We start from the raw sequence: 24,379 nt of genomic DNA, 5'->3' as shown, positions 1-24,379 counted from the left end.
AAGATTTGATGTGAACAAATTGAGATGGAATTTAACTCACCAAAGTGCCAACTAATCACACAGCAAGGGAAATGGAAATGCACTGACTTTCAAGTGTGTGTGTGCTTGTGTGTGTGTCCCGTACACCTGCAGGCCTGTTTGCTGTGGTTGCACTGAGTGGCCCCCTGCTGTGCCGGAGTCTCTGCTTGGGTTGCACAAGGCCGTATTGTTTGTGCGACAGAATGAGTTTGAACTCATAAACAGAATGATTCATCCAGAGGGGCGCGTGATCAACGTTACTTTGAAATAGTTTGAAATATTTCTTTGGTTGTTTGTTGCTAACTCCTTCCTCATGGTGGAGACACACAGTCCGGTTTGGCAGTTTTGATACTATCATCGAGGGTAAAGCAATTAATCCCCCGATCAGTGTGTTTTGCTTTTGAAGTACTCAGTACTAATAGGTGTCTGAAGCACACAAAGACGATAGTCCTGCTGCATTCCTACTCTGCTTGAATTGAGGTTTTTTTTTTTAGCTCCAGTCAACATGTTTGTGGATCATTTAGCGTACGCCTGCATGGACAAGACATGGATTGTACTGGACTGTGCACTTGAGAATTAGTGAAAAGACGTGTTTGGACGGTTTTGCCGTGTTAGCCATCAGCAACGATTTGCTTCAAGCTAAAAATATGAGGCTAGATTGAAGGCAGAGTACACTGGCAGGCTGTCTGTCTGTCAGGGAATGTTGGACACAGACACCTGACTAGGACTTTACCTCCTTGGAAATAACACAATTTCTTTGCCCAAGCACGAATAAGGAAACATTTTTACTCATTTATTGCTCAGCCTTGTCACGACTGCAAGATCCATACCAGGAAGTAGTTTGTCCAAGTATCCTGCTCGTCCTGAGAAGGCGCCTTGTTTACATTGGCTAAAACAGCTGCTTCCCTATAACAGTAGGAGAGATGGATTGTTCTGAGATTACAAAGTGGAATTTAAACTTGGAGTGATGTTCCATTATACTTTTTCTAGCAGTGGTTTGGAACTCAACATGGGTTTTTGATTTTCACTGTTCAGGTTTTGCGTTAATCAGGGGTGTCGGGATTTGGTTTCGAAATTGGAAATCAGACAGAATGAATGTCCAGTCATGCATCCTGAAGACAAATGTCAAAGACACAGCTGCTAAATACCACACATGTAAAATTTAAGAAATTAACAGGCTGCTGATGTCTGAGTCAGTCGTGATGGAGCAGTTTAGCTGCAGCAATGACGAGTCCTATGTCTTGCATCACACTCTACCATTTATGGGGCGTCTAGACACACACACACACACACACACACACGCACACACACACACACGCATGTTAACATGTGCTTGATCATTGCTATGTTCCAGGGAGTTGCTGAGTGCAGCAAATTTCACCTAAATTTGAAGATTCAGCAGACAAAGTTCAACAAGGCTGAACTCCGACCAGCCTCGTGCACTTTGCTGCGTATGCACTTCACTCAACACAGCAACAAACCATCTGTGCAGGTCTTAAGTAATTGTAAATAATGAGTTTTGGTGCACAGAGACTATGTCAAGGACCAAAAACAGCATTTATTCAGATGCAGAGCCTGTGAGTGCACACTCAGGTACCTTCAGAGCATCAGCATGACTCCATGGATCAGCCAACCAACACCTACTCAGAAACTGAAGGTGTGTGTATACTGACTCAAATGTGTTTACAGTAATATCAAGGGGACTTTCCTCCCTTTTGGAGATAAAAGTACTTGTACTCACTCACCCTATATCAGTAAATTTAATGGGGCGGGTAAGACTTCATTTTTGCGACTTGATTTATATGAACACAGGGTACCATAGTCCAAGCACAGACCAGTGAACTATATTGGGGCCCTCTGAAAAGACTCCAGGGGAATGTATTTGTGTGTGTATGTGTTTGTGTGCACATCTCTGATCTTGCAGATGAATTTATGGTTATGATCTTGGGGAATACTTCAGAGCCTGAGAAAACTACTATATGAGGCCTGTATATGGTGCATGTAGGATCCAGGATTCTTGATTTTTCTAACTTGACAGTTGCAACTTTCCTCAATTTGTGGAGGTGGAGTTCCATTTATAACCACAAGGCTTTGTGCCAAGATGAATCCTCACAGTAGGTGAAGGATAACGGTTAAAAATATTTGCTTGTCTGGCTCTGAAAATGACAGAGAATGAGCACATTTCCTCAAAAGTTGTTGTGTCACTTTAATGTTAAACCCAGACAGTGAAGGCAGTAGCACGAGGAAGTAATACTGGGCCTCCAAGGGCTGGGATCATTACTTGGTGATCGACGGGATGAAGAGCTAATACTTTTCCAGAGACAGATTAACAAAGGCAATCAGTTAAAGATGTTCATTAAATTCTTAATTACAACCCAGTCTGCCTCTGACATGCCTACTTGTGGTGCTGGTATGAAGTGACCGCGAAGCTGCAGGAGCTTGGTGGTTTGCACGTCTGGCAGTCGGTTTTGCAAACTCAAAATCCTGCGCGATACAACCAAGTTGAATGTTATTGGTTTTTTGACAGTTTTAAAGAACTTGGCTCCCAGTTTCACATCAAGATCGCATTTTCTACAGGAGACGATCATTCAGTTTAAGGAATTTGATGACATTTTAAAAGGAGTTACATGAGTAAGTTACATGGAAGCCCTGCAATGAGCTCAAACACCCGTGCTCCTCTTCCCTCGTTAGTCTCTCTTTCCTCATTACTGTCATTTACTGTAGCGGCTAATTAATTAGCTGCAGCAGAGTACATTTGCGGCCATAGCTGTTACAACGTCCACTTAGTGTAAGAGCCTCAACTCAGCCTGTATTGCTGCAGTTTGTTAAGGCACTGTTTGTTTTAGAAGTGACATTTCATATTACTGTGTTGTTCCATAATGAGTTGCTCATCCAAACGCTCAGCCACACATACTTTTAGGACTCGCACTATGGTGGACGGCAACTTTTATACAGACGATACAGTATATGCACACAGATATACACTGTTTATTTCTTTCAGTAAGTTAGCACAGTTTCATTTATGCATGTTTACTCTGATATTTCTGTCTGCTTCTGCCAGATGCATTTGTGAGTGAGTGTTGAGAAACAACCTCCCAGGTTCCCAAAAACAGAGAGAAAGTACTTGTAAAGGTCGTATGTTCTATTGCATGTGATAAAATTGAGACGAGGTATCTCATTAAGCAATTTTAACACATCCTCGCAAAATTAATGATGGAAAATGCAATATGAATGTGAAGCTGCAGGTGAAATGAAGTGAAAGACAAAGAAATCACAAATTCTTCAAACAATACAGTAAAACAAGCTGAAGGGAGCTAAGATCAACATGGGCCTCAACCGGGTTTCTTGGGACTTCACTGTGCACTCGAGAGACGAGGAGACAATCTTGATGCCGTCCTGCAGTTGTAGGAACTGGATTTTAACTGTTCAACAAGGACACTGCTTGCCTCTGGCATGTGAGGCAAAAGGAGAACAGGAAGAAAAGTCTTTTTTGCAACCGGTCGGAAGAAGAAATACCACTAATTGCAGTCCCATAAGTGGATGATTCGCTCTTCTTTTATACTGGGACAATGACAGTAGTCCAATTAAATGACTTAACTGACCTTTGTGTGTGTGTGTGTGTGTGTGTGTCTTTACACATTCTCTTCTTGTCGCAACATCATAACACCAGCAGCTTCATGAAGCACGAATAAAAGACAAGATGAATCTGAAGCAGTGCAGCACACACTCTCTCAGAAATGGTAGCTTCGTGGTAAACAGAGTGTCTTCCTCACAGATAACATGTCACATCTCCGAGCCTGCTGGGAAACATTTATGTAATGTGCTGCCATGAATCACCCCCCATATATGATTTATTGTATTTTTTCACTGAGAGGCCTTCAGAAAACTTTTCTATTTGAAAATCGATAGCAAGGCACTGGGGAGCAAAGTGATAAAAAAAGAAAAAAATTTCTGCATGGGTGTCATGCTTTTATGACAATAACCTCAAAAACAGGCATAACTCCATTTCACTGGTGCTGTGGCCCTTAGCACCAGGCGGAGGATGTTTGCTTCATGAGCACAGCGGTGTCCCAACTGTCAGTGCTCAGTCTGACAGCTGTGGAGTGAGGAGGCTGTGGCTGCATGATGGCATCCTTAAGAGGAGGCAGGACATCAAACTGATGCTCAACACTCACCATTAATACTCAGCGTCTGGCTGATCGCCTCCCACTAATTGGGCTTTCTTTCTTTGTTAGACACACTGATGCAGTTGCTGTTGTTTGAGGGGCAATAGGATCCCGTCAGTATCCTGTCTGTCATCGCAGGTTGCCACTCCATAACAGTGACAGACAGTAGAGACTCAGATGGTAAATCGTAAATGGACTCAATTTTATATAGCGCTTTTCTACCTTAGCGGTACTCAAAGCGCTTTACGGTGTCATCTCATTCACCCGTTCACACACACATTCACACACTGATGGTGGAGGCTACCATGCAAGGCGCCAACCTACTCATCAGGAGCAATTATGGGTTCAGTATCTTGCTCAAGGACACTTTGACATGGTCACCGGGGTCGAGCATCGAACCAGCGACCCTTTGGTTGCTAGACGGCCACTCCACCCCTGAGCCATGCCGCCCACATGCTCACGCGTTGCCCAGAATCTCAGCTCATTTTGCACCGCCCATGTGCATCAGCATCATCTTACTCTTAGTTGGACCCTCAAAGCTCCACACTTCCTGGATGTGCCAGCAATGCGCACTGAACTGTTGTTGAGATCATAGCGTCAAATGCAGGAAATGTCTGCGCGTCTGTCTTTAAATATGAACGCGTGGTGATGATGATGATGGATAGATAGTCAGAGCAAAAACTTGCTCCTCTGTTTTGTTAGCGAAAAAGGATATAGAGTGGCAGCACCAGGACCTGTTGAAAAAAGCTCTTTGACTTTTTTCAGGAAATGCTTGGAGCAGCTGCATTAAAAGGAGTGGAATTCAGAATTTTCTTCCTTGAGATGTCCACAAACGCTCATTCTTTATTGGGAATTATTGTAAACAGATGCTGTATGGACACAGACCCTCAGTTAGTTCCCTCTGCTTCTCTGCGTGTAGATTGCATTATTGACTGTTACGTGTCTGACTGTGCTGCCATTTTGACATTTCACTTTTTCCATTAACCTTTTTACTATGTGAAATCAAAATATGCAGCAAAATATGTCGCTGGACCACCAGACTACTGCAGCATTCACACCGGGATTGTGAATCCCACCATCCCCCCAGGCCTGCCCCCTTATCCTTCCAAAGCCATGGCAATTGTCATCATTGCGCAGTAATAAATGAACAGGGACAGTAATTCAATAAATAATCATCATTATACTGTTATAGCAGCATTATTTAACATATATGTTTCAATAATGAAAACATTTATTTATATATATATACCACTGAAACATAGACACACATACACAGTAGGCTGCAGCTCTTCATCATCGATACATATAAAACAAATGTGCTCCTCTGGCTTTCTCATGCAGTCCCATTAGAAGATCGATGCCCCTCATCTCCCGTTCTCTCCACAACCTGCTGTTCTTTCTCTCTCTCAAAGTCCTGCCCATTGCAAGTCACTGTGAAAGCACATTATGGATCTGAGCGATGAGACGAGAACCAGATGCGTTTACATCACTTATTGTTTCTGTGTGCCATTATAAAACCCAGCGTGACGTGCAGCGAGCAGCCTGTGCAGAGCCTTTCGTCTAAACAATGTCAAATCGTGCAAATATTTAGATAACTCCCCGCTGAAAGAGAGATAGATGTTTATTTACATGTGAAGAAGCACTTCGCTTTAATTATGAGAAGGGTGCACTGGGGGGAAAGCTAACCAACCCTCTACGTGTTGTAAACAGGATTTTATGACTCATGAATAAGGACATCAATTAAGCACAAATAATCCCAATAATTACTGTATGAAGGTGCTTTATTTAGCCTCCATTTCTTACAGAACAATAGATAAGCAGTCAGTATTTATTCAGGAGTGACAAGATGACACAGCAGCAGCTTATTGGAGGATTTCCAGTCAGGTTTCAGGGTTCATCATCAGAAACAGCACTTGTCAAAGTTACCAATGACCTCCTACTGGCATCAGATGAGGGACTGGTCTCTGTGCTGGACCTGTTAGATCTCAGTGCAGCTTTTGATACCACTGACCACCATATCCTTCGACAGAGACTGGAACAAGTCATTGGCATTAAAGGAACTGCACTAAATTGGTTTATGTCATATTTACTATGTCAATCTCAGTTCGTACTGACTAATGATAACCCCTCTGAAAACACGACAGTCAGTTATGGTGTTCTACAAGGGTCTGTGCTTGGACCAGTCCTCTTCACCCTATACCTGCTTCCTCTAGGTCACGTTATTAGGAAACTCTCAATTAATTTTCACTGTTATGCAGACAATACACAGTTGTACTTATCAATGCATCCACATGAAACAAATCAGCTGACTAAACTGGAGTCCTGTCTAAAGGAAATTAAAACATGGATGACCCACAATTTTAAACTCTGACAAAACTGAAGTTATTGTGCTGGGTCCAAAACACCGTAAGAACACCCTATTTGACGAGACAGGTACCCTGGATGGCGTCGCCCTGGCCCCCAGCACTACCCTAAGGAACCTAGGAGTTCTCTTTGATCAGGATCTGTCCTTTAACTCCCACATTAAGTAAATCTCTGGGACTGATTTCTTTCATCTACATAACATCGATAAGATCAGGGACATCCTGCCTCAAAAAGATGCAGAAAAATTAGTCCATGCTTTTTTCACTTCCAGGCTGGATTAATGCAATTCTTTCAGGCTGTACTATTAAGTCCACTAAAGACTCTCCAGCTGGTCCAAAGCACTGCTGCCCACCTTTTGACAAAAATGGGTAGAAGAGACCATGTCTCTCCTGTACTGGCTTCTCTGCGTTGGCTCCCTGTTAGATTCTGTAGAAATTAAAATTCTCCTTCTAACATACAAGGCCCTCAACAATCACCCACCATCATATCTGAAAGAGGTCATAGTCCCCCGCTATCCAGCTAGAACCCTTTGCTTCCACGGTGCAGGGTTACGTGTGGTCCCTAGAGTCTCAGTGAAATCACCTGTTAAAGTGTTTGGTTGGAAGGAAAACCTGCATACACACGGCTCTCCAAGGCACATGGTTGCCTACTCCTGGTCTAAGGGCAGAGGATTTTGTTATGATGCCATGTAAAGTCCTTTGAGACAAACTGTTTGTGAAAACGGGCTATACAAATAAAATTGCCTTGCCTTGCCTTTCTCTCTGTCCCTCTCTTTCCCTCTGTATATCTGTCGTCCTCCATTATCTGTCTTTGTCTCTGCCCTGCTCTCCTGCTCTCTTTCCCCCCAACCGGTCAAAGCAGAAGGGCGTCCCCATTGAGCCTCGATCTGCTCGACGTTCCTGCCTGTTCAAAGGAAGGTTTTCATTGCTGATGTTGCAGGATGTGCTTGCTGATGGAGAATTGTTGGGTGTAGATTCATTGAAGGAGTGTGGTACTGGACCTGCTCTACTTGTAAAGTGTCAGGAGATAATGTTTGTTGTCATTTGGCGCTATACAAATAAAATTGACTTGACTTGCCGAGATGATATCAAAGCCCTAAATCTAAATTTGAATTCTTCAGCGTGTTAGATAAACGACCCCTTCAGTCTTGTGTCACCTCTCCAGCGCTGACATGTGGCCTGCCTCCACAAATGTACTTCACTCCTCCATTTGTCTTTCCTTATACAGTCTGTGTTTTCCTCTCTGAGCGTTATGGATCATTCGTCATCCCTCTTACTGTATCTCCACATTTCTCACACTCCCCTGCTCAGACTTCAACCCCCTCCCAACAGTCTATGTGAGATGACGGGGAGATACGTGAGGAGGCTGTAATTAATAGGAGACATATTTTGTGAGTGTTCTCCAGAAAAGTGGTCAAAATAAAAGAAAGAAACCCCTATATTTAACATTTCATTGCTGTTCTGAATTTGGATGCCTTCTTGAACCTCTTTTCTCTCAGCATTGTTCATGAGAAGGGCATTCTTAATGATGATAATAGTTTAACAGTTACAAAATTAGTTTATAAGATTCTGTCTTTATGGATCTTTCCAATCGGTTCCTGTTAAACCAAGAACTTCACGGTTTACCCAACCTCCACATGAGTATTAGACCTATTTTTTGTCGGGGCAGGAGGCCCAGAACTATGAACAGGTTTGGTTTTGAGTACGAGTGATCATATTTAGTGATCAAGTCAAACAGCCTTGTAGATAAACAGGACATGTTCCACAAGCAGGCACTGGGTACGTCTGTGACGTGTTCTGAGGAGGTGTATGAGGAGAAAAATAGGGGGATGCCATTTAGGTCAGGTTGAAAAATATATGCACAATGGCACTGGACAATTATAGATCTGCACACATTTTGAATTTTCTCTGGCACAAAAACACGGTTCTTTAGCTTTACCTTTGCAGAGAAAAGCAATGAAAAAATCTTTGAAACTTCCTGTATGATTTTACAAGGTGTGTGTGTGTGTGTGTGTGTGTGTGTGTGTGTGTGTGTGTGTGTGTGTGTGTGTGTGTGTGTCTCGAAACAGTCAATACCTTCAGCTGGCTGTCTGGTTGGACTGGTGATTGCTGAGTTCGATTGTAAGCCTCAGGTTTTGTAATAATTGAGGCAATTGTTTGTTCCTCTTCCCAGTGACTCCTAACTGTTGCTGGTCTTTCCTTGTGGCTGTGGGGAGTTAATCTATTTATACTCGCATTGACAGAATCCAAAGGGCCCTGTTTTGTTGTTTGTTTTCCTGTGACATGTGCAGTTGTCCTGTTACTTTCTACTAAGTAACGCCCTGAAAGTTGTTGTTTTGGGGAAATGTTATTTGCACCCTGTCAGTCAGCCAATATCGGCCCCCTAATGCATGCAATGAGATAAGAACATCTCATGTCCAGCTCTGGGGAAGATGGACAGAAACGTGTTTTCAGAAATACTTGTTATAAGTATTACTTCAGATTTCCTTTTCACTGCTTTTCACCAGGGGCGGCACGGTGGTGCAGTGGTCAGCACTGTCGCCTGACATCAAGAAGGTTCCAGGTTTGAGTTCTGGCTCTATCACAGGATCTTTCTGTGTGAGTCTGCATGTTCTCCCTGTACCTGTGTGGGTTCTCTCTGGTACTCCAGCTTCCTCCCACAGTCCAAAGACATCAAGAGAGGACGAGGCTGATTGATACTCTAAATTGACCGTAGGTGTGACTGTGAGTGTGAATGGTTGTCTGTCTCTATGTGTTGGTCCTGCGATGGACCGGTGACCTGTCCAGGGTGAAACCCGCCTCTCTCCTGAAGGCTGCTGGGATAGGCTTCAGCCCCCCCCCCCCCCAACCCTTAACAGTATAAGCGGAAGAAAATGGATAAATGGATGGTCGCTTTTTACCCATTTCATCCTCAGTGACAGTTTATCATCATTCTTTCATTCGTTAAAAAGTATAATGTTACATTACAAATTCAATAAGCTGAGTGTATAATGTGTCATTACACTGTTAAAAATCATGTTTGGAATTAAGATTCCTCCTGATAAGAAAGATGAGTCGATGCAAAGGTTCCTGTGATCCAAGTTGCTGTTGTCGTCTCTGCTTGAGACAAGTTCTTCAACTGTGTGTCACTGCAGATGTCCTTATCTCCTTTTGAGGAGGAGAAAGTGACAGATTAGCTGCTGCTTTAACTTCCAATAAACAAGCGTCTAATCTCTCTGATCACGTGGAGCAGACTAAAGGGGGAGGAAATCTTCCTCAGACATTTCAGTGAAAGTGCCTCGTTTTCTTGTTGCTCTCATTGGAGAAGTGCAGCGGTTTGATTGCTTCAGTGTGGCCAGTGGATTCAACAGCTACCCACCCACCCATCCATTTTTTTTACACCGCTTATTAGTTAAGGGTTTGTGTGTGTGTGTGCATGTGTGTGTGGGGGGGTCCTGGAGCCTATCTCAGCTGATATTGGGTGAGAGGCGGGGTTCACCCTGGATGGTCACCAGTACATCCGCAGGGCCATCAGGAGCAATAAGGGGCTCAGTATCTTGCTCAAGGGTACTTCGACATTGTCCCTGGGGGAAATGAGGATCGAACCAGCAACCCTTTGGTTGCTAGACGGCCACTCAACCTCTGAGCCATGCCGCCCCTGAGTTATTCAGCATGTACTCTGAAAAGAGAGAGAGAGAGAGAGAGAGAGAGAGAGAGAGAGAAGACTAACAATTATCTATGTAATCACTGAGCTCGGCTAAGTGCTTCAGGGAACACAATGAAAGGTAGAATAAGAAATATTCCTGGAATTAAAATCTAGTTCTCCTCGTCATGAAGGCCTCATCAGATGTGACGTGGTTATAGACCATATGAGGTTCTTGGAAATTGCAATAATTATGTTCAATAAGTTTTTATTTTAGGTAAGTGCAACGGTAAATAGACACTTTTTCAAAGAACTACACAGGACGCAACAATGGTGCTGAGCAGCGGACGAGTTCTATAAAAAGGATAACGACTCTTACTTAGTTTAAAAAAAAACTACACCCTGACTCTAGATTTTTGTTTTAAGCCATCATTGCTTCCATTCTCTGATGTGTTTCTGAAAAAAATTCAAATGTTTCATTATTTTCCAATAAAATCTCATACAATAATGTGTTCTACAACAGCAACAGAGGGTTTAATGCCTCTTAACAGATTCTGTTGTCACTAAAAATGACCTTACGACACTGGCCGACATTATATGGCTGAAAAACACTTCTTTTTTGAAAAAAATACTACGATATGTATTTGAACCATTTATTTTTTTGTATCCACCGACCCTTCAGGAAAACACAACACAGTTCAGTAGCTTTGCCATTGCTGAGGAAAGTACAGTCACGTAACAGTGACCTTTTTTTTTTACTTATTTCATCTGTCAGTGCATTTTACTTTTATTTTCTCGTGATATTTTTCCTTCTGTAACGTAGGAAACAAAATGAACCGAATCAAAACTGTGACCTAAAAGATGCCATCAAAACCCCGGGCTTGCTCAAACTCTTGCACCCGGGCCTCGTCAAAAATGACCCATTTCAATATTTGACAGTTTGCAGGATTAAACGTACAGACCTTGAAGAAAGGTATAAATTCTTGGATATATTGACATGATGCATATATCTCAAGCATAAAATAATCTTATCCACCTAAATTTGTGCCCATACTGGAACTGAATTTCAACAATTTCTATGAAACCATACTTCTTCAATATGGTCGAAAGTTTTAGAGCGGAACTGTAGCTGAACATATGAGGGTCTCTGTTTTTGATTCAAAGCTCCATTTTCATTTTTCACTTGGGTCTTGTATTAGGAAACCATCCATCCTGCTTATCCTGTTCAGGGTCGCGGGGGGGCTGGAGCCTATCACAGCAGTTTTCGTGTGAGAGGCGGGGTTCACCCTGGACAGGTCACCAGTCCATCACAGGGCCAACACATAGAGACAGACAACCATTCACACTCACAGTCACACCTACGGTCAATTTAGAGTATCAATCAGCCTCGTCCCCTCTTGATGTCTTTGGACTGTGGGAGGAAGCTGGAGTACCAGAGAGAACCCACACAGGAACAGGGAGAACATGGAGACTCACACAGAAAGATCCCGTGCAAACGTAAAATTGTAATGATTTACTGGTTATACAGTAGTAGCAGACCAGAGAGGACGTCATCTGGGCCCAGACGCCGCTTATTGATGACCTTTGCTCTCAGAGTCTAACAGCGCAGGCACAGCAGTGTTCTGATGGTCACACCATATTACTGACATATTTTTCATTTCATTTATTTATTCGTTAAAAGCGGGACAGTGCATATTAATGTACATTTGCATGTAAATATGCCAGATTGTAGCCAAAGGCTAGTTTCCATCCGTAGTCACTCGGATAGAAAGGTCAGTTTATTGAAGTTGGTCAACCTTTTCAAACAATTCCATCTCAACTCTACTTGAGGTTAGAAAAACAATAAGTATGACTATGCAGCAGTTTAATTACCCCAACAGTGGAGGTCATAGCTGTCTGTCTGCTAATCGGGCTGTCTGCAGGATTAGATAAAACCAGGCTGATTTTCCTGAAACATGGCGGGGGGTTGGACCATGGGCCAAGGAAAAGTTCATGACATTTCGGGACAGTTTCAGGACCAGTGTGTACATTTTACTAATTCTTCAAGAAGTTTTATGTTGATTTTTTTTTTTCAAAAAGTTATATTTGAATTTTTTTGGGAAAGACATCTATGTATTGAAGATTGAATTTGTGGATTTGCATGTAATAGTGGATTGGGCCGTTGCCCTTTTGCGTATGGAGAGCGAAGGTGAGCCTTTGTTGTTCTGAACAAGATACTTTTGCATAAATAGCTGAAAAATAAATGCTGGTTCTGAGAGAAATTGAGATTACCTGTGTTGTAGTCGAAAAAAAACAAACGTTTTTTTCTTCAAATGCCTGTCTTCTAAATTCAGATCAGATGCTGAGAAATGTCTGCCCTGATCCTGGTCAGACCAAAACAACACCATTTTCAAAAGTTGCTTGATTGATGTTACAAGTTGCTAAAACCATGTGTCTTACCTAAAATCAACATTTTCTATTATTCAATATGGCTAATGCTAATCTAGCATTTCCTTACTTGCACAGCTTTTTAGAACTTTGCATCTTGTTGTATGTAGCATAATTACACATGCAACAAATTTGTTTTTAAACGGAACATTACATTTTTCAGTGTCCATGAACGCATCACGAGAGCTCTGCTATTAAACAATGGAACACAAAGGTGAGATCACTAGCTGTTAGCAAAGCTGTTTCAACTGAAAATCATACGCGAGTACACTTTTCCTTGTGTTTCAGGTATAACACTTTATTATAAATGGCCCAGGTTCTTGCAGAACAGGACCCGACCAGATTTAGCACATTAAGATGTGGTGGCAAACCCATACCCTTGGGGTCAGGTTTTGGATCTGTGACATGACCTTTGAAGACCTACTGTGAATAAAACATGGTGAACCCTTTAGAAGAGCACCTGCTTAAGATCCCACCAAAACCGACACAATGCTCCTTTAATTTCTGCTGGTTAAATTCAGCAGTAGTTAAATTTCGTAACTGAATATTTGGTTTCTTATGGGATTAGAATCTTTGTAAATGTGATTTCTGTGGCAACACAAAAGCAACACTGAACAAAAAAATAAAAGTGTAATACTTTTATTTTTGTATCCATTTCTGCAAATGTGAGATGACTTCTTCAAGAGAAGTCTTTTGTGTTCAGAGTATTTCTAGCAAGGGCCTGAGAATTTTCTTATCGGTTTTCCTCATACACATGCGGATTGGAGTCTGCACCTCCATGCAATTATGACCTTTTTGTGCCAGTTTGCCGTGCTGATTGGCCCAAGCTAGTGCAGACTAATGGGGACTCAGCACAATTGTGACATCTCAATAAAACCCTGTCTGAAAGTGGTGTAGTGTAATGAATGTCATTTTATTTTGACTAGTCCGAGGCACCTGTGCAATAATAAGGCTGCTGACACACCGCATCTGTCAGGAGGATGGATTTTCTTGGCAAAGATGAAGTACTGACATGGAATTTGAAAAAAAAAATTGAGCAAAGAAACCTTTTTATGCATGTAAGGAGTTCTATCTCTTTTACTTGGACTCATGAGAAATCGGGAGGGAAAACAAGAGTTATGTTTATACTTATGTTGACCGCACAAAATGGTGACAGAAAAGACTAACCTCCTTCCTGATGTCACATTGCACCACATATTGAAACAAGCCGTTCTCAACAAACTCTCGCTTTACACACCTTTTGTCCATATAAACACCTCCAGTGCATGAGAGCTAGTCTGTTCACACAGCCCAAACACCCTCTGCCCCCTCTGAGACTTGTCGTACTGGATGAGAGTGTGTGGGGGGCGACATTTGATGAAGGTGTGAAACACAGTGATGAAAACATGTCAAACAAGAATTAGATGGAAGTCGATGAGGCTTTGGCCTCTTCGTGTTTTTATCAATGTGTTTTCATGCGTCCATCGATTCTTCTGGGTGTGAGTCACGCCTCTGCCTTGCTGCTCACGCAGCCTGGGAGGTGTGTGTGTGTGTGTGTGTGTGTGTGTGTGTGAGGACACTGGTGTTGAGGGTTATACAGGTGTGTAAATGAGACATGGACATTCATTACCTCTAGTGTCTCCATTTTTGGCATGTCTTGAATATGCGTTTATTTTTAATCATTTCTATCAGATTTTCTGCTTGAGCATGTTTGCTCAATTATCTGAGGTGTTTGTCCATCCATCTGTTTTCTGTACCGTTTATCCAAAAGGGTTGGGGGGGGGGGGCTGGAGCCTATCCCAGCTGACATTGGGCGAGAGGTGGGGTTCACCCTCGGCCATGTCGCCAGTCCGTCGTAGGGCCATCAGGAGCAATTACGGGTTCAGTATGTTGCTCAAGGGTACTTCGTCATTGTCACTGGGGGAAATGAGGATCAAACCAGCGACCCTTTGGTGGCTAGACGGCTCCTCTACCTCGGAGCCACGTTGCCTCTCCAAGGTGTTTACTGCTCCTTTGTTGTACACTGCTCTCGGTAGTCAGATCTGGTCAATCATACAATCCGAGCTGGGCCAGAGGCGGCATGTCAAGGTGAACAAATGAAACAATGCTTCATTACATAAAATTCCTAAAAACCAAAAATGAAACATGGATCGAAACTGCATGTGACTGTAACGTTTAATGATGAATGCCTTGCCTGCTTGTTGTTGCTGCATATTACATTGACACATCAACAAAGTCTTCTGCAGGTATTCTACAATCACTCCACGAAGTAATCAGATATAAAATACTTTATCTCGTTAAAGAGAGAAAATATCAGTTATCTTGTATCAGGAAAGTTAAATGTAATAATGAGATATAAATCAGCTGATCTACTGAACTGAATCCACTGCTTCCAGCTGCACCTGATGATGACTTTCCTTCTGAGGTATTCGATGCATCACTGAGATGGGTTATAGGATTACTTGAGCAAAACCTGGAGAATTTAGAGAGGTTATTACCAGCCAGGTATGTACATAAAAGAGTTGATGTAAAACTATAAATTCAGTGTTTCAGGACTTCCAACAGAAGAGTGGGAGAATAGTCACCTTTTACCTTGATATTTTTCTTCTCTCTCCTGTGACTTCAGAATGCAGAGAGCCAGCAGCATCTATTTAACTTGAAGCTAATGATGACTGATGGCTCGCAATAGTAAATCTGCCCAAAAGTCTCCATTTATAACTCTCCGGTGATGTAGGTGTCCAAAAACAGCCTCTCACCCCGGGTCAACCCCTTGGTGTTTCCTTCTCTTTTGTGCAGCATATATGTTACACGAATATTACAAATTCAATGTGTGCTTTGGTGGGGAAAAAAGGATACGTTTTCCATTAAAACAAATAGCGAAAATGAAGAGTTAAAAATTCCTCGGTGTAATGGCTTGTCTACAATGAAGCAGAAACACCATCCTGTTGAGTTTCTTTCATGCAAATGAAATCAAGTGAGCATGTAAACACTGCGAATGACACTAAAACAAATGCACGTGGCTAAGGTTGCTAGGTGACTGGTTCATGATGATAACACCCCATAGCTGTAAGCTGTTTAATCGAGCAGCAGCAAATTTAATAGCCTGAAGACTCTGGCTGAGCTGATGTCAATACTGCAGAGTAGCTGAATGGCAGCTTTGTTAAAGCGTGCTGATGCAGAACTCTGCGTATCTATATACTGAAGAGGTCTATGTCTGACTCAGGATGTGGCAGATATTTGAGGAAGATGCAGTTGATAAGGCAGCAACAAGCCAGCTTTCTGGGTCATTTAATAGAAACAGAATACTTGCTAAATAGCAGCTGAGTGTTTAACAAGGCCATTACTGTGTCAGTATCATGTCCGCTGTTGCAACAGAGTAACCCCATCGAAAACACCTGGACCGCGCATCTTGTCAGCCTTCGAGTTCAACAAAACATTTGTCTTGTTGCGCTACTGAAAGGAAAACGGGGCTTGGAATTGAAGTTTCATTGCGCATCAGTGGCTGTCAACTGTTAACGTGATATCTCTGGAAAACCTTCAGGAACTGACCTCAAATTTGGGGTTGAAGGGCAAATTTAAAAAAAAAAAGTGGTCAAAGGTCATGTTCATCGTGACATACACACTGTTGCCTCGCTGGAACACGTAACATTGTGTGTGTTATCCCGAGTGAATACACTGAAACAAGGATTTTATTTTATCAAGTGCTCCTTTTACAATTGAATTTTTTTATTTGGATTTTTGAACATCAGACTTTTTAAACGAACCGGCCCAGTGTTTACCTTTGCTGGGTACTGCCTATCATAGTGCGCTGAAGGTTGTGACTGGGTCCACATCACTCTATCCTGTATATTAAGGTTGATCTGAGCTGACTAACCATACAGAGACAACTGGATCCCATTTATTTATTCTTGGTATGCTCCAATCTCATCTCTGCACTTTTCAAATGACAACACTCATTTGACCTGTATTTATCAAAGGTAGATAAACTGACCTTGAGGGGTTCCGTTCCCTCTTCCTGGAACAATACCAGAGAGGTTATGGCTGGAAAAGTTGATTTCCGTCTGTTGAACTGATGCAACAGTCAGTCAGGAGCTTTGCTGTGTTGCCGAGCATCTCTTCTTTTGGACTGAACACTTGACTTTGTAATCACGTTTCGCCGCACATTCTGCTGTCTTGTTCAGGTTTCTTCTTCTCTTATCTGAAGGAGACTAAAAAAAAGAATAAACTAGGGAGGATTTCATTCAAAAGCAGGTACATGTGCCTGGATACCAGGGGGCCGATTAGAGTCGCACTATTGCAACAAGCGCTAGGGGCTCGGTCCCGAGCTGTACAGCTTTTGAAGTGTGTGTCCTTTTTTTTTTTTTTTTTTAATTCACATAGCTGCAGCTGGAGAGGGCCGGATTTTGATTAGATAAGTCACAATGCACATGCTGGTCTTACAGTGTCTCACCACGAGTCTACGTGATATCATTTGACACAAGATCCTTGCTGAAACTAATGAAACTATGAGAGATGTCACCGTCCATCGGTAATAAATGACAATGCTGATGTGACTCCTTCAATACTGTACTTCAAAAACCGTAAAAAAAACAACATTATACTTTACATCAGACAGAATCATTTAAAAAGCGTCACTCATCTAAGTAAGATAAAAAAAAAGAAGCTTATACACAGTGTAGCTTTTCTAGAAATCTTGAGTATTCCTCTGACTGCATTTTCAGGGATTAAAAGCAGCAAAACAAAACAAAAAAACTCAAGATGTTAAAATGTATATAAAATAATCTGTAATAGTTTGATCTTGCAGACATTTTACATCTTTTAGTGATTAAAGATAAGCTGAGTGATCTTTGAATCTTTTTGAACAAAATAGTATTGATTTTCGGATGGATTCAAATTTGACTCTGTGTGTGTGTGTGTGTGTGTGTGTGTGTGTGAAAGAGCTTTTTTCAGGGTTATCTTTTCATATATGTAAGCATTAATCACACATTTGAGAGCAGAGCAATTTCAGGAAATTGACTGCAGTTTTTCTGACTTAATGTTGCGATCGCAATATTCAAGATTCTTCTCACCAGCCTTTTTATAACATCTAGTCTACAAAGTGCTGTGTTGGTAGAACGAAGCTATATCTTGCCATATACTTTATATCTTGATTCTCTAAAGACCACATCAATAATGTTGCTATCGGTTTGTCAAACAGCGCCTTGCATCTTCTACCAGAGCATCCACTACCTTGATGTCTGTAGCCGTAGCGTTTTTGATTCGAACAAACTCCTGTCACAGCGACGTCATACGCCCTTCACTTGTGATGCTGAGAAGCTGGCGAGGCTGCAGCCTGGCCATGGCCGAACGAGTCACCAAACTTTAGATTGACATTTTCTACATCCAATTACAGACTGTTTTGGATTATCAATGCTCGATTATAATGTATCAGTGCGTTCTGTTCAGAAAGGACCTCCCTTTATGACTTTGGAAATGCAGCTTGTTTAGTACCCGGGTTGCACGTCGATGTCACGTTTTAGCCAACTGTAAAACCAAAGTGCTCAAAAATGTTAGTTTTCCAAGCTGCAGGCACTGCTCCAGTGTCGGCTGCCATCCGTCCCCTTTTCAGGTAAACTCGTCTTGCAGCGACATCTACGAGAGTGGAGGGTTTTTATTACAAAATCCTGCCGTGTGTTTTTAGTGTCCAAGCACAAAAGCATTGGTTGGAGGGAAATAGAAGAAGAAAGAAGGTGAATCAGTTGCCGACGGTCTCAGCTAAACATTTAGTGTAGTAGGCTATTTATGAATGTGATGTTGCGGGGTGTCATACTTATTTAGTACACAAGGGAGCATCAATCCTCATCATCAAAGAAGGGAAAAACATGAATTCAGGCCTGTGACAACAGGAATAAACAGGGATTCCCATTTGGGAAAGACCATTGAATCCAGATGGTAAAGTTGCCCATATTCTCCTAGACAACATGTAATTTGGCCTGCAGGCTCAACACTTTTACAGGGACCAGTATCCCGTCGGTAGTGAACTCCACACTCTGATTATTAAACAAACATATGTGCACACACTAACACACACACACACACACACACTTGTGTCTGTCACGACTAATGGGACACCAAAGACGCACTTCAAACATTTACAGCCACCATAAAAGCAAAGAGACCATAACAAAAATGTAGGTGAAGATGGTGAACCATCCACTGTACACACACCCTAGAGTGTGTTAGGATGACCTGTTCGACGAACAATAATAAAAGGAAGGTGCATAGCAACAGATGACGTTGGGATCCAGTAACAACACATTCGCCTTTGCTCCGCACTGGTTACTATGTCAAAGTGTTTCGTGCATGTGTGTGCGGTTGGAGGGGGGGGGGGGGGGGGTCCATTTCATGCATTTTTCTGTTACCAATGATTGTTGTTGCTCACTTATGACACCCACCATGGGGAGAAGGGTCGCTATAAAGTACTATGCATGTAGTTATACAAACTCCATCCATTTCATGCAGGTCTTCTTTGAATTTTGCTGGATTGTTTGCACACCATGTGACTTCTCTTATTAAAGCAGATGTGCACACAAACATCATGAGGGTGTTGCTAATGGTGGGGTGGTGAGATTGAAGATCTGTACATGCTCAGGCAGTGCTCCAGATAACATGGAAGATAATCATACCCCAATGTGTATTCACAGCTGGAAATATCGTTTGCTAAGCACAACTATCATAGTCATGATAACTAAATTGGCAGGTGGTTTATTGCTTTGCCTTTCATTCATTCTCCTACTGTTTCCTGCATTTCTCATACCACTCAGGGTGTGGAAGATGTATCACAGTCACTCGCAGCATTCTAATGAATGAGGGCCCTAACAGTCACGTAGCTAGTTGGTTAACTGTGCAGCCACCTTTAAGTCATACAATTAGCTTGGGTAGAAGGCGTACAAGTCGCCAAACCTGACAAAATAACCATTTTAGCACTGTCATGGTATTCCTTTCCATCACTCTAGGCTCTGTCGGGCACGTATCCTCCTCAGGGTTTTTACATCTTTCATATCCCACATTTTGGTGCAGCTCAGTAAAGAGGATGTAACAACTTAATATTTGATTTTTTTTCTTCCCTTTTTGCTTACAGTGTTAGATGCACTTTGACTTTGACGGGTAGAGAAGTTGCTTATGTTCCACAGTCTGTGATGACTCAAGTGCGCTGCAGTCCTATGTTATGTATTTAAGCTACTCAACTTCCAAACATGTAGATGAACACATTTTTTTTTTTAAATGTGGTTTTATCCTTCATATTGGCCTAATTGGGCTGAAGTTTTGTAAAAGGAATTTATCACTCGTGGCAGCAATTATATGTTGATATAATCACCATACAGTTGGGACAAATAAGATCCCTCGGATGTAACCTAAGCAATATATCACATTCTGCTGTGGTATAAAGTCAATAAGTATGAAGAAAAAAGCCTAAATTAACTGTGTGGCTGAGTTCTTCACCTATACATTTATTTAGCTTCAGTTTCTATGAGAAATGGGACAATTTGATCAATCTTTTTCATCTTTTTTTTTTTTGCATTGTCAGCTATGATCCTACAAAATCTCTTGCCTTCAGAATAAAAGTAGCTATCCGTTATTGTGTTGTCCCAGAGCTTGTTTTGTGAGCCTTACTCTTAAAAACTGTGAAAGTACGGAGATTCTGATACTCGTAAGTAGCAAAGCTAACATTAGTCCATCAGCCTGTCCTGTCCTGTATATCTTAAGTGTCGTGTCGTACTCCACTGGACTGGTTCAGTTTCCTTGACGACGTTTTGCCACTTATCCAAGAGGAGTTCAAGTTCAGAACTGAAGAAGCTTTAAAGCTTTTAAGAGATACCTACATATTGCTAACCCCTTTTGGAGGAACACCCTCGAACTGGTAGGGGACTAGGAAAGAACATCTAGCAAGTGGGCTCAGGACAGGAACACCTGCACTTCAGGTGCAGGCGAAACAGGATGATTCCCAATGGAACTGAAGAAGCCTTTTTGGATGAGGGGCGAAACTTCTTCACGGAAACTGAAAACAGTCCCATTGACTACAACACAGCACTGAAGGGACACCATGACCTGGATGGCTATGAATTTTTACCGCACTTAACACTCAGACATTATAGGACCCATCGGATGGGCAATGCAGTATAGACCTATACAGTTTATGTGTAATAAGTTGAACGATTCATCAGTAAATGCTTCCGACATGTTGGCTTGCAAAAATAATTGTAATTTCCATTTAAAGTGAAGACACAAAGTATGTCAAGTATGTAGTATTTGTCCAGTAGTAGTGCTCTTACTGTGAAGGGTATAAAGTGGAAGTGTGGTATGTGGCTATACTGCTGTGTGCTTCTGGGTGGTCAGGGTGAAAAATCTAAACGAGCGATTCTCGCGCGTTCCGTTACCGAAGTTTCCATGTGTCATTATTCTATATTTTCATAAAGCGTAGGCATCCTTTACAAAACGCTCAGCTACAGTTGCATCTTTAGTTTAAGTGGGGAATTCTGACAATATGCACCTGCAGATGTTCTGTTAATTATTTTCATTTCAATGAACCTGCTGTATTACACCTTAAATGCTTTCTGGATTGATTTTTCAGTAAAGCCACCAGGGGGCAGCACTTGCTTCAGGTTTTGAGATGCTCACTACAACAAACTGTTGTAGTTCATCATTCACAAATCGCTAATTCACATCCAAAATCTTTACATGACATGACATGAGCGGCAATCCTGCTGTTTAACCAGCATGCTGGTCGTCTCACAAAGCGTTCCCTAACACAGACTTTCACACGGAAACAAAACCTTAATGTTGAACTCTTACACCTCAAGAAATTTTGCCTCCTCAAATAAAGCATTGATGTTTTCAGGTTAGGGGGAAAAAAAGTCTCATTTAAGATAAAATATAATTATATTCTTATCTGAGGCTGGCAGAAAATAACTGCCTGCTTTCAGTCACACTCCACGGAAAAACAAGCTGGTTGTAAATCTCCAGTGACAAGATGGTAAATTAGACAAATGGTTTCTCAACACTGGATGAGAACCGTATAGCGTAGAGGGTGAAGCCCTGCCAGCTGTCACTGAGGGTGCTAATTAAGTGCTGATGCCTTTGTAGACAGCGTGGAACTACAGAACATTAATCTGAATGTATTGTAGAAGTAGACCAAGGTTTTTCGCACAATATGAAACTTGCAACATTCCTTTTGGGTTTCCCGTCATGCGCCCCCTCCACCCCACACACACACACACACACACACACACACACACACACACACACACACACCTTCCGTACCTAATGTGTCCATTTTCTTGTTCTTCAGTCCTAATTAACCACCTAACCTCTGCCAGTTTCTTGGCTTCATTTCATAATTTTCCAACCTGAGTCGGGGGGTTTGCTTCGCTCCATCTCTCTCCTGCTCTCCTTCTTCAACTTTAATCAGTCATCAGTGTCCAGAAGGCAGGGGACCCTCCGAAGTTAGCCATCCTGTTCATTAAAGCCATTAACATTTTTCAACCCGAGATTATCCTCCTGGAAAAAAGCAGAACTCTGTGTGTGTGTGTGTGTGTGTGTGTGTGTGTGTGTGTGTGTGTGTGTGTGTGTGTGGAGGGCGGGACGTTGTAGAGATGTTTAATTATTGTAACCATGCTGGCTTTTACAAATGAACACTAGACGCATCCTTGCATGCCTCTGTCTTAAACTAATTCCTATGTTCTTCTTTTCTGCCCTGATGAATCTGGTGCTGGAGCTGGTTCTTAATCAGTTCCACATGTGAGCCTTCAAAGAACCACCTTGCCTTTCCACAGCAAGCAAGCAATGAATCACTGCATTTCCGTGTCTATCACTGACTTTTTTGGTTATGTGGCTGATACTGTGTTTTACTTCTTTTTATAATTGGCAGCGATAAAGTTTTTGTTTGTCTTTTAGTTCATGATAACTCCCTGCCCCTGTCATTGGTGAGTTCTTAGTTTGAGACTAGGGGACAGTTGGTGCCATGCTGGAACCCCGTTTTCCAGCCAGGGGCCAGTGCTTTGGTAATGAAAAGTGGAAGAACTGGTTCAAACCAAAGTACTGCCTCCAGATATGCCCCAGAAATGTTTTGGTGGGAAAAGGGCAACGTAGCACACAGAAGAAAGTTGCTAATGTCGAGCAGCACTCCCTCTTTCCTTTTCGCTCTACTCTCATCAAAAATATACAATTGAAAAAAAACAACCTCCCATTCATGAATTTGATGAGACATTCAAAATATCATTTCATTGCTTTCTTCATTCCTAGCCAACTTTTGAATCGCATCAAAACAGCTTGAAGTACATCCTGTCTTTACCAAAGTCTGACCTGAAAAGTTTTATTCCACATATACGCCAAATTAATTAGACAAGAGGAGGAAGGCATCACATCAGATGTAAGAAAGTTCGGTAAAACACAAAAACACTCAATTCTTTTTTTGGGACAACTCATTATTTTTTGCCTGTGACTCATTCCTCTCCAATGCAGGTCACTCTTAAATTACTGCTTCTCATTCCTTCTTTTTTTTTATCACTACTTTTACATTCTGTCCCATCATTCTTCCCTCTCAATGCAGTGCGTGCACTTTTCACTAACTTGTGGCACTGGTGGCAGAGAAGTACTCTATAATGAAATAGTACATGGACTGTATTTATATAGGGCTTTTCCAATCTACCAACCACTCACATATCCTGTTCACACACATGTACCGAAATTGATTGTGAAGGCATTGAGAGTAATTAGCTGCTCAGTTTTTTGCTCTAAGACTCTTAGACGTGGTCTCTAGAGGAACTTGGAATCAAACTCGTAATCCTTCCATTACGAGACAGCCACTCCACCACTTGTGCTGCTCCACCCAATACTTGCATTATTTACCAGTTCATTTTAAATTGAGCTGTTCATTTAGCGGCTGACATTATGACTAATTCCCAAGAACTCCTTTGGTCATGTACTCAATTTGTCCCCATGCTCCCTCTTCTCCACCCCTCCCTCATCCTTTACTCTCCATCCTTGCAGACTCTAGATAACGAACTTACAAAGCCAAAGCTAAGCTAGCCACTGGCCAGCCAGTGTGCACATCATCTTTCAAGGCAGTAATTTTACTTCTGACACTACTGTGATGTTTCACAGACATGGCGGAAAGTCACTTTAAGTTTTAAATGAGCACAACTACCACAACTCCTAACACTTCATCGCACATCTTAGTTACATCTGCCAGCTGCCATTTGCAAATTTTTGGTTTGGTTTGTATACTGTTAGTGGTTAGCATAGCTTTGTCGTTAGCAGTATCATGCAGTTACTGTTCGCCTGTTAAATGCCGCAATGCTAACTAATTACACGTCATTGTTTACGTAGCCAACAGCTAAATGTTGCTCATACAAAGTACAATTTACCTTCATTTGACTGTCCTCACTTCTCTGTCTCCTCCCACATGACTTTCAGCAAAGCAGCAGCTGAATCCATTTTGTTGAAGCCTTTGTTGAAGGCTGACTGATGACTCACCAGACCACCAAGCCGCCCAAACTACTTGCCTGTTCACCTATCTGAGCAACTGTGGTTATAATGGTCCCTGATGTTTTTTTTGTTTTTTTCTTTCTAGTCTGGCTTTAACATCTCTAACTTGTCCCTGACTTGTTTTGGAATGTGGTAAATGTTCAGTTCGGCCAATTTAGTGAACCTCTTAACATAACTTTCTTGTGTCACTGTCTCCAACTCACACTGAATGCCATCTTCAGCAAAAAACAACAACAGCAAAGCTTGCACCTTGTTGTCTGTCCAATTGTCATACATTT

At 42.0% G+C, this 24,379-nt stretch overlaps 1 protein-coding gene and 1 long non-coding RNA gene across 3 annotated transcripts in view; one reads left to right on the top strand and one right to left on the bottom strand.

Annotated features, from left to right (window-relative positions):
* The window catches only part of ntsr1 (neurotensin receptor 1 (high affinity)), a 64,460-nt gene that overhangs the window by 4,072 nt on the left and 36,009 nt on the right, over window positions 1-24,379 (top strand). The gene's annotated exons all lie outside the window — the stretch shown is intronic.
* LOC147256117 (uncharacterized) lies at window positions 14,842-24,252 on the bottom strand. Its single transcript, XR_015117736.1, has 3 exons — window positions 23,981-24,252; window positions 16,567-16,783; window positions 14,842-15,048 (listed from the first exon to the last, which is right to left on the bottom strand). It is a non-coding gene; the product is annotated as an uncharacterized LOC147256117 (long non-coding RNA).

The sequence above is a fragment of the Aulostomus chinensis genome, chromosome 9 (genome assembly GCF_037954235.1).
Source record: "Aulostomus chinensis isolate RoL2024-O1b breed Wild chromosome 9, RoL_Achi_v1.0, whole genome shotgun sequence".
In the NCBI taxonomy this organism is placed as follows: domain Eukaryota; kingdom Metazoa; phylum Chordata; class Actinopteri; order Syngnathiformes; family Aulostomidae; genus Aulostomus; species Aulostomus chinensis.
The sequence above is the reverse complement of the archived record's forward strand: the minus strand, read 5'-3'. Positions and strand labels throughout refer to the sequence as shown.